Raw genomic sequence first — 9303 nt, forward strand, 5'->3', positions numbered from 1 at the left:
CTAAATGTCGGCACCAGTGGTGTAGTGGTTAGTGCGTCGACACATGCACTCCGGTGTGCTCACGGCAACCCGAGTTCGATTCCTGGCTTGTGGTCCTATGCTGATCCTTTCCCTCTCTCTGCTCCCCACACTTTCCTGACAATACTCTCTCCTGTCCTATCAATTAAGGGTGAAAACCCTGAAAAAATAATAATAAAAACAATGTCTAAGTAAAATAAATGTAATGAAATAAATAGATTTCAATTAAAAAATGAATGCTTTTTAGATATAACTGTAATTTGATTGCTCATTTATAATGTAACTGAAATACAGTTAGTTTGATTTTAGATATTAAATACATAATTAGGTTACAATAGGTTATTCTGTTACTCTCTAAGCCTGATTATATTATTGCCTGATTATTATGTATTGATTTGGTGGCAGGTGTGTTGGCTAATGTGAATAATACAGATATTTATGTCAGAGATCAATGGACTATTTGATTTTCATGACTGAAAAATAACCGAATTAAAAAAAATGACAATTTATTTTACTTAAATAATAAAAAATGTCAACATTTATTTGTTTGCATCACCACACTTCAACATTTTCCAATCAATTTCAATAAAATATTACAAGCTTTCAATGCATTTTCTGTGCAAATTCCCAATCAGATGTGTGTTTCCCCTTAATCATTTTAAAATGTAAATATTTGTACAGTATGTCAGGTGTTTCATGCACATATTCTTGTGACGGCAGTAAGGTCAGTCTACAACACACAGCACATAGATTTTTACACATCCGGACAGACTGGACATTCACTCTTCAGGTGAAACTCTGATTTAGTTTCTTATTTTAAAACAGCAACAAAATTCAACAGTTAATTCGATGAATAGTCAAAGAGCACGTATTTGCTGTTATTTATTGTAGCTATTTTAAGTCTGGTTACTTGAAAATGGAAACTTTGCAGAATTACCTGTTGGTTTATTTACACGTCTCATTCTTGCCTTATAGATTGATTAAAAATCACTTGTACTGTGAGCTGCTGAACTTAGACAAAGATGAACTTCATACCTGAATCCTCTACAAACTCCACGACTCAGTCCTTGAAGCTGATAGACTATCTGGAAATCTCTATGTACAGCATCAACCTGTTCTGTGGCTTTCCTACCCACTCATATGTTTTATGGCTGATTGTCACAGGATCAAGTGAAGTTGCTTCAGAGTTCTTCAACCTCAATCTCTGTGTTTGCGAAATGGGTATCTGTCTGAATAGTTTGGTCTTTGTAATATCAATGTGGTTTGTCAGTCTCTCAAAATTTGAAGCATTTTTAGTCGGATTCTCTGCCGCTGCCCGTCCCCTGTTTCAGTGTCTGATGTGTGTTGAGCGTTACCTCGCAGTGGTTCATCCTGTAATCTTTCTGAAGTATAAACCTCTCAGATATAGAGTGTTCTGCTGCACTGTGGTCTGGATAATGACCCTTGCTGCCTGTGTTTTCTGTATATTTCAACTAGATTGGCAAAATGGAAATATACATGCATGGCTGTTGCCATTGCAAATGTTCTTCTTTCTCTTCATCCAGTTGTTTTGTCTTGTGGCTGTTCTCAGAGCTCTGAAGCAGTCAGGACCGGGAGAGAGAATAAGAGAGAAAGAGGAAAACCACACGAAGAGAAGAGCGTTTCAAATCATTATAATAACTACAGTAAACACAGTCTTAATGTATGCCCCAAAAGCAATCACAGGATTCTATGAGACTGTAACAGGATACAAAACTCAACCCAATATGTTTCCAGCCTTGACTTGTTTTACTCTTGCTGGTTTTCTTCATCCTGTTCTTTATCTGCACCGCAATGGAAAACCTTCCTGCTCTTGTTTTGGATAGAATTTGCTGTTGTGCTTTTGCACTCGATTAAGTTACTCAATTACAGGTATATCATTTGTCAGAAAGTAAACATAAAATGGAAAAGCATTTTTTTACTGTGAATAACTTTTGTGCAACAGTAAAAAAAAAATATATATATATAAATTATATATATATAGTTGAAGTAAGAATTATTAGCCCCCCTTGTGAATTTTTTTTCTTTTTTAAATATTTCCCAAATGATGTTTAACAGAGCAAGGAAATTTTTACAGTATGTGCGATAATATTTTTTCTTCTGAATAAAGTTTTATTTGTTTTATTTTGGCTAGAATAAAAGCAGTTTTTATTTTTTTAAAAAGCATTTTAAGGTCAAAATGATTAGCCCCTTTAAGCCATATATTTTTTCAACTGTCTACAGAACAAACCATCGTTATACAATGACTTCCCTAATTACCCTAACCTTCTTAGTTAACCTAATTAACCTAGTTAAGCCTTTGGTTGTCACTTTAAAATGTATAGAAGTGACTTGAAGAATATCGTGTAAAATATTATTCACTGTCATCATGGCAAAGATAAGATAAATCAGTTATTAGAAATGAGTTATTAAAGATAGTTAGATAGGTAGGTAGGTAGGTAGGTAGGTAAGTATGTGTGGAAGCATAAGAGGAAGAAAAGGAATCAGAAGACCACAATTACCAAAACTTAATTTCTAGTACAAATATGGGAAAAATTCTGAAATCAACAATCATTTTCTAAGGGAAATATATTCTGTTTTCAGAATTACAAGTCTTTTAATTAATTATTCTTTCAAACAAGCAAAATAATCTTGTTTTCAGTATGGAATACAATTATATTACTTACCCCAATTGTAGATATTAACCCATTTTGATTTTTAGTTTCTAAGAATAAATTCATATGTTTTGTTTTGTTTTGACTTTTCTAAAAATGTTTTTTTGAATTCAGTCTTTTTATATATTTGGTCTACTGAAATATTTACAATTGAGTAATTGTTACTTAAGACAATATATTGTTGTGTCACTATTTTGATTTTTTTTTTTACTGATTTCAAATAAATTGACTAGTAAATCATTATTATTTGTCCTTATTTGTCATTCAAAATGTATTTTCATTAAATCATTATTAGTGAATATGTAAGGTTAAATTGTATGGGTTCTAGTACATAATTCACCCAGGTTAAGATTGTGTTTGAAGCCTATACAGGTTGATTGAACCTAAATTATTTTGGAAAATGTATGGAAACATGTTGCAAAAAAAAAAAAAAAAAAAAACGAATTAATTAAAAAACATTTCAAGTTTATTTTAAATTTGATTTAAACTCTTTTACAGGGCAACGCATTTTCTTATTTCTTTTAGTTTTAAAAGTCTATTATAAGGAGAAATATGTTTAAGCATGTAGTATGTTGTACTATATTTTTGAGTATTATTATTATTGTGTTGCTCTCTCACTTCTTCACTCTGCTTGCTTTGCAGTTAATTAGCCACACCTGATGCTTGTAAAGAGTGTGCTACAAAAGAGCAGAGCGAACACTGTTTGGAGAGGTTCTCCTCCCGTTTGTTATTTTGGCTAATGCCCTCTCTTGAAGAGTTAAAGCTTAAACTTTCTGAAAGAGAAAAGTTAATAAAATACTGTTGCTAAGCTGCAACTAATTGTTGCTACAATTCTGGGGCAGAGTATTGAAGGGACTCATCAATGTTACTTTTAATATTTTTTTTTCCATTAATACTCTCCTCTTACTGGTTTTCCAACTCCAGACTGGGAGAAACGTAATGAAGAAGTCTGTTTTTGTTACTTTATTTTAATAAGTTAATCTGGTTTCAACAAAATTTAAGTTGTACCAAGTTATTTTATTTATTTTTTTTAAACCATGCAGTGTTTAGCAGATAGGTTCCACATCCTATTTTTGAGATATGTGGATGCTGAAAGGACACAATTTTTTTTTTCTTTAACTAAGTCAATTAGTTAATTTAATTCAATTCAAAGTCAATACATTAATTAGTAAAGTAATTGTCATTAAGTTAGTAAAGTAGTCATTAAGTGTAGGGTCAGCCAAGATACACGCATGAACACCGCAAATAAGGAGATCGAGATATACCAGTAATGAGTTTCAAAAAGTTATGTTCTGTGTTACAAATCTTACCACCAAGAATTCTTACAATCTCAGCTCACAGACAGTCAACCGTGAACACAGACTGTACTCTGTAGCTTTTGTTTCCATCCACCTATTTTCAAGAGTTCGCACTTAGCTGATAATCGATTATACAGCATATACATGCTGTCCCAGGAGAGAGCCCTGAGCTCATAAGATAACAACCCCCCCCCCACACACACACACACACACACACACACAACTGAGCAAGAGACTTTTTTTTTTTTCCCGATAAGAAAGAAATGTGCATGAACTATGATTTCCTTTTATTTATTTTTTTTTCATATCAACATCATGAGATTGCATTACCAGACAATCCAGCAAACCAACCACATTTTAAAATCTCTGAAACATTTTAAAACATCTGAAATGTTGTTTTGCTCATTCTAAAATCTAACCATCTAAGTGGTTCAATATTATTATTATTATTATTATTATTATTATTATTATTATAGACACTAAAACTGCATCGGAAATAAGTCACATGTTCACAGTATTTTCCTTAGGAAGGACAGGATGTAGTTCGCTATATACAGTAAATGATACACGATGTAAATATGCTTTCTGTTGGGGAAAATAAAGTGTAGTGTTACATAATTTATCAATATGTCTTGCCCTGTCTTCCTGTTTCAGTGAAAATGATTTCAGCACATTGAATTAAACTGCGTTTTATAGCACTTCAAGAGACTTTCAACGATAAACATAATGGACACATTTCACTAATAATTCTTGGTTGGACTGGATGAGATTAAGGTAATACACTTATTTAATTACATTATTTTTTTACCATAACAATGCTGAACCAATGTCACTTTGTTTTTTTGGCAAGTTATAATAATTTAACTGAAGCGATTAAGTAATCTAATTCTGGTGTGATTATTTAGCATTTTAATTCTAAATATTTTCCACATTTAATAATGAGACACTCTGGTTGTGTGGATTTAAATTTTAACTATGAAAGCTAATTTTCTGGTTTTGTTTTTTTGTGAGCAGCTGAACTCATCTATGTGTATATCTATAATCTATATGCATGACATCACTAAAGTCTTGCATGTTAAAATGCCCTTATTGTGTAAATGAATGCTTAAAATGCATATTAAACCCCTAAATCAGCTGTTTCTGCAAGTCAAATTAACATTAAACACAAAGCATCTTAAAACCCTGCAAAATAACCATCTTGACTTTATTTTCATTTTAGACCAACTTTAGCACTTTAATGCTGGGATCTGTGGATTAGCAAAGCACCATGAGTTCTGAGAAATTAATTTGTTGGTTCTATCCATGCTTAATTATGCATTTGTTTTAATTAGATGACTAATTCTCATTTGAGCCTTTCCTAGCCTTAATCTGTTGTTTTTTGCTGTTTCTATCAATTTGGCTTGTGCTAGGTGAAATGAAATCTGTGTGAAAACATAAAATGATTATTATTCATCTCTATGGTTCATAACTTATTTTGTTCAGTAGGTTATTAAATAGGGGTTTCATTGACAACACTGAGTTGCAATTATGGAGGCCTTTTTCACCGAGTTTGTTGTATTAAAGCTGAAATCATTATGATAAACATAATTAAGAAGTTTTCCTTTTTGTTAATCTTTCATTTTGAAATGGTTGATATGGCAAGTTACATATTAGTTGGAGTGACAGGTGCTTTGGTTAGTGTCAGAAATACAGATTTATTTGTATAAATACAGATTTATTGAATTTATTTTATTATGGAAGACTGAAATTACTTTTCAGGTGATTTTAAAGGACCTTTTTTGATTCAGTATGTTGCTGTTGCACAAAGTATGTTGCTGTTAATTTAATGGAGGTAACTTGTTAAGAGGTTCAGCAGTGGAACCACACCTCACTTTTGTCTCCTTAAAGGTGCTGTATGTAAGTTTTTGACTCCTCTAAAGCATAAAAATACCATGTTTGCAGATATTTAAGAAACATGCGAAACAAGTGAAAATACTTGTTCTAAAAAACAATGCTATAGTCAGATATTCTGCTTTGAAAACGTGTTTTCCATGTCTGAACACTGTCTTTTTTTTGGTCACCTGCTCAATGCCAGTTTAGCCAATTATATTTCAGCACCTAGTGTTGCCTTGGTGGAAATCCGCGTATTTCATTCATTCTTTCAGAAAGGCTCTGAAAGCGTGTCCATGACCGAAATGTGTCCTCCGGTGAACAGTAGCAGAGTCCGAAATGATTCAGTTCCACATGAGGTTAATTAATTAGCAAATGATATAAATATTATGAACGCAAACATTAGGTGAGCAGGTTACATTGTAACCCCGTGTCCTAACAACATGCTTCGTGACGAGATACGCAGTGATGAGCAATTTGGCTGTTTGCAACAGATGAAACACGACAGAAATTTAAATACAGTCTTTCGGAAGCACAGAATATGGACTCACTCGTGAAATTGTAAGGTTTATAATCTATTAATCTATTATTTTATTTTCAAGATCTGTGGTGAACTATCTGCTGCTGCTTTCAGTATATGGCAATAAATGTCATGTAAAATAGCATTCAAACTCGCATTGTTAGTATTTAACACTGAATAAAGCACATGAGGTTTACCTGAGGTGATCATTGTCATCGTTTTCTGTTGTTCACCTGTGAGAAATAGAAGCCGTTTCTAATATATCAATTCCAGGTGTTGGTTAGGACAAAAACTCCTAATATGAAAAACATTTCTTCTATCGGGTGCTGTTGCTTTTATTTAGAACACGGTTTATATCACTTGTTCCTGTCCTCAATCTGGCAACCTGCGCTTGTTTGTTTTTATCCAGGAGTGCGATACCTAGTTCAACCACTAGGTGTCTAACTTACATTCTGCTCCTTTAACCAATCACCTACTCCCAAAACTTATTTAAGGTAGACCAACCCTCTACCACTGTTCGTCTCGTTCTATCAAACCACTCTTTCTCCCTCTCTTTCCTTGCGTCCCATCAACAATCCTATAACTCTCTCTTCCCTCCTAGGTTGAATTGGGGGGTCCATTCAGTCTACCAAAATATTACAGAGACTGTACCCCTACTCTGAGCCTCTGGGCATCATCGTAGGACACCCGATCAACCTACCTACCTGTTCACTGTTTATCCTCTTACTTCCCTTCTCACACCATGCATCCCTACAATAAAGTGTAGCTCGAAGTGGGACTTGGTCTATGCTGGTGAAACGAATATTCAAAGATCAAAGTGTTTTTAGGAGAGTTTTTGCTGTTTTAGTTATTTGGGTTTAAATTGGAAACTAAATTGGGTTTAAATTGGAAACTTTTCATAAATACTAGTTTATTTACAGTACAATTCTCTCTTTCTTTCCATGTAGATCAGAGTTGAAAAGTTTTGTGATTTGTATGCTGCTGAATGATGACAATGATGAATAACTCCACAGTGAACTTCACACATGAAGCTTCTGTAAACTCAACTGCAATATTGGGGCTGATGGACTATCGGCAGATCTCTCTGTACAGCATCAACCTCTTCTTTGGTTTTCCTACTCACCTTTATGTTTTTCGGCTGATCGTCACAGGAACAAATGGAGTTACTTCAGAGTTCTTCAACCTCAATCTCTGTGTCTGTGAATTTGGCATCTGTCTGGACAGTTTGGTCTTAATATTGTCAATGTGGTTTGCCAGTCTCTCAAAATTTGGACTATTTTTATATGGATTCTCCATCACCGGTCGTCCACTGTTTCAGTGTCTGATGTGTGTTGAGCGTTACCTGGCAGTGGTTCATCCTGTAGCGTTTCTGAAGTACAAACCTCTCAGATATAGAGTGATCTGCTGCGCTGTGGTCTGGATGCTCATTCTTTTCTCTTGTGTTTTCGTCATGATTTATTTAATCTCTCAAATCACATATATATGCACAATTTGGTTGACTTTACAGATGATTCTGGTCGTCTCCATACAGGTGTTTTGTCTTGTAGCTGTTCTTACAGCTCTAAAGCAATTAGGACCAGGAGAGAGAAAGAAAAAGAGAAACCACATGAAGAGAAGAGCATTTCAAATAATTCTAATAACTACAGTGAACGCAATTTTCATGTATGTCCCCAAAGCAATCACAGGATTCTATGAAATCCTGTCAGGAGACACAAATAATTCAAATATGTTCACAGGTTTCACTTTTTTCATTCTGACTGGTTTTGTACAACCCGTTCTTTATCTGCACCGCACTGTAAAACTTCCCTGCTCCTGTTTGTCATGATTATGGTAGGCTGAGGAAATGTGTGAATACACTGTAAAAAATATCAGTAAATTGAATTGCTTTCCGTATTCCGATTTAACATTAATTTATCATATTTTTATATTCTGGGTAAGGCATAAAACTATAAAAAATAAAATGTTCATCCAATTAAATATTGTCAGACAGACAATTCCAATAATTCTGATAAGTAGCCCAAACTTTGTCAACAAATGTAGATTTGTACAGCTTTGCACTTGTTTATGCAGATCTGCCATTTGCACGTATACATGCAATGTGCATTCATGTCTCGAGATGAGAGAAAGAGAGAGCGAGATAGAGCAGTAAAAACAAATGCTGAATCAACTTTTTAAAATCCTGAATCAATATTGGAGTTACTTTTGCATTCGCAGGTATGATGACACCTTGGCTGAATTGTTTCTTTTAGACAGGTTATGTTATGTTTTAGTCATGCAAAGCTGATGTAGATTGTGTATTGTATTATGAATGGGTTATATGCACAGAAGTGTTCAGCCACTGAAATCTTCCGCCGAAAGATGTAACTTTTCAGTTTCACAAGGGACCTTTTACAGCCTCGATAATGTAGATTTTTATTTAATTTAACAACAAAACATAAGTAAATAGCACTATTCCACCAAGCCTGCTTTTATTGAGGTGAAGTTGGTTTTATATTCACATCACATTGGTTCATTTTTGAACAATGATAACCTGACTTGCTCCCTATATTGTTTACCATGCTACTTTGAATATTCGGTCTGAAATAGCATATAAGTATGGCTTAGTAATAAGTGTAATTCCTGCACGCCGCCGGCCAACCACTAAGAAGAGTCGCTTAAGGACAGCATGTGACAGGGTTGTCTGCTGTCATCTTTATGGAGCTCGTGTTTCAGGAGGCGTGGCTTTGGATGGCATGGAAGGGGCTGTGTTTCTAAGATATTATGCTAACCTCTTAGCATTGTGGCAGATCACCTACTGCACCTTTTAAAGAGAATGTGAGATGACTCTGATTTGTGTAATGCACGTTATGGTCAAAACACACCCATAACTCATTAAGAGAATAAGCACAACCCTGCTAGAGCATGCGCCAGGGCACAAAGCTTATTT

This window comes from Danio aesculapii, chromosome 21 (genome assembly GCF_903798145.1).
Source record: "Danio aesculapii chromosome 21, fDanAes4.1, whole genome shotgun sequence".
In the NCBI taxonomy this organism is placed as follows: domain Eukaryota; kingdom Metazoa; phylum Chordata; class Actinopteri; order Cypriniformes; family Danionidae; genus Danio; species Danio aesculapii.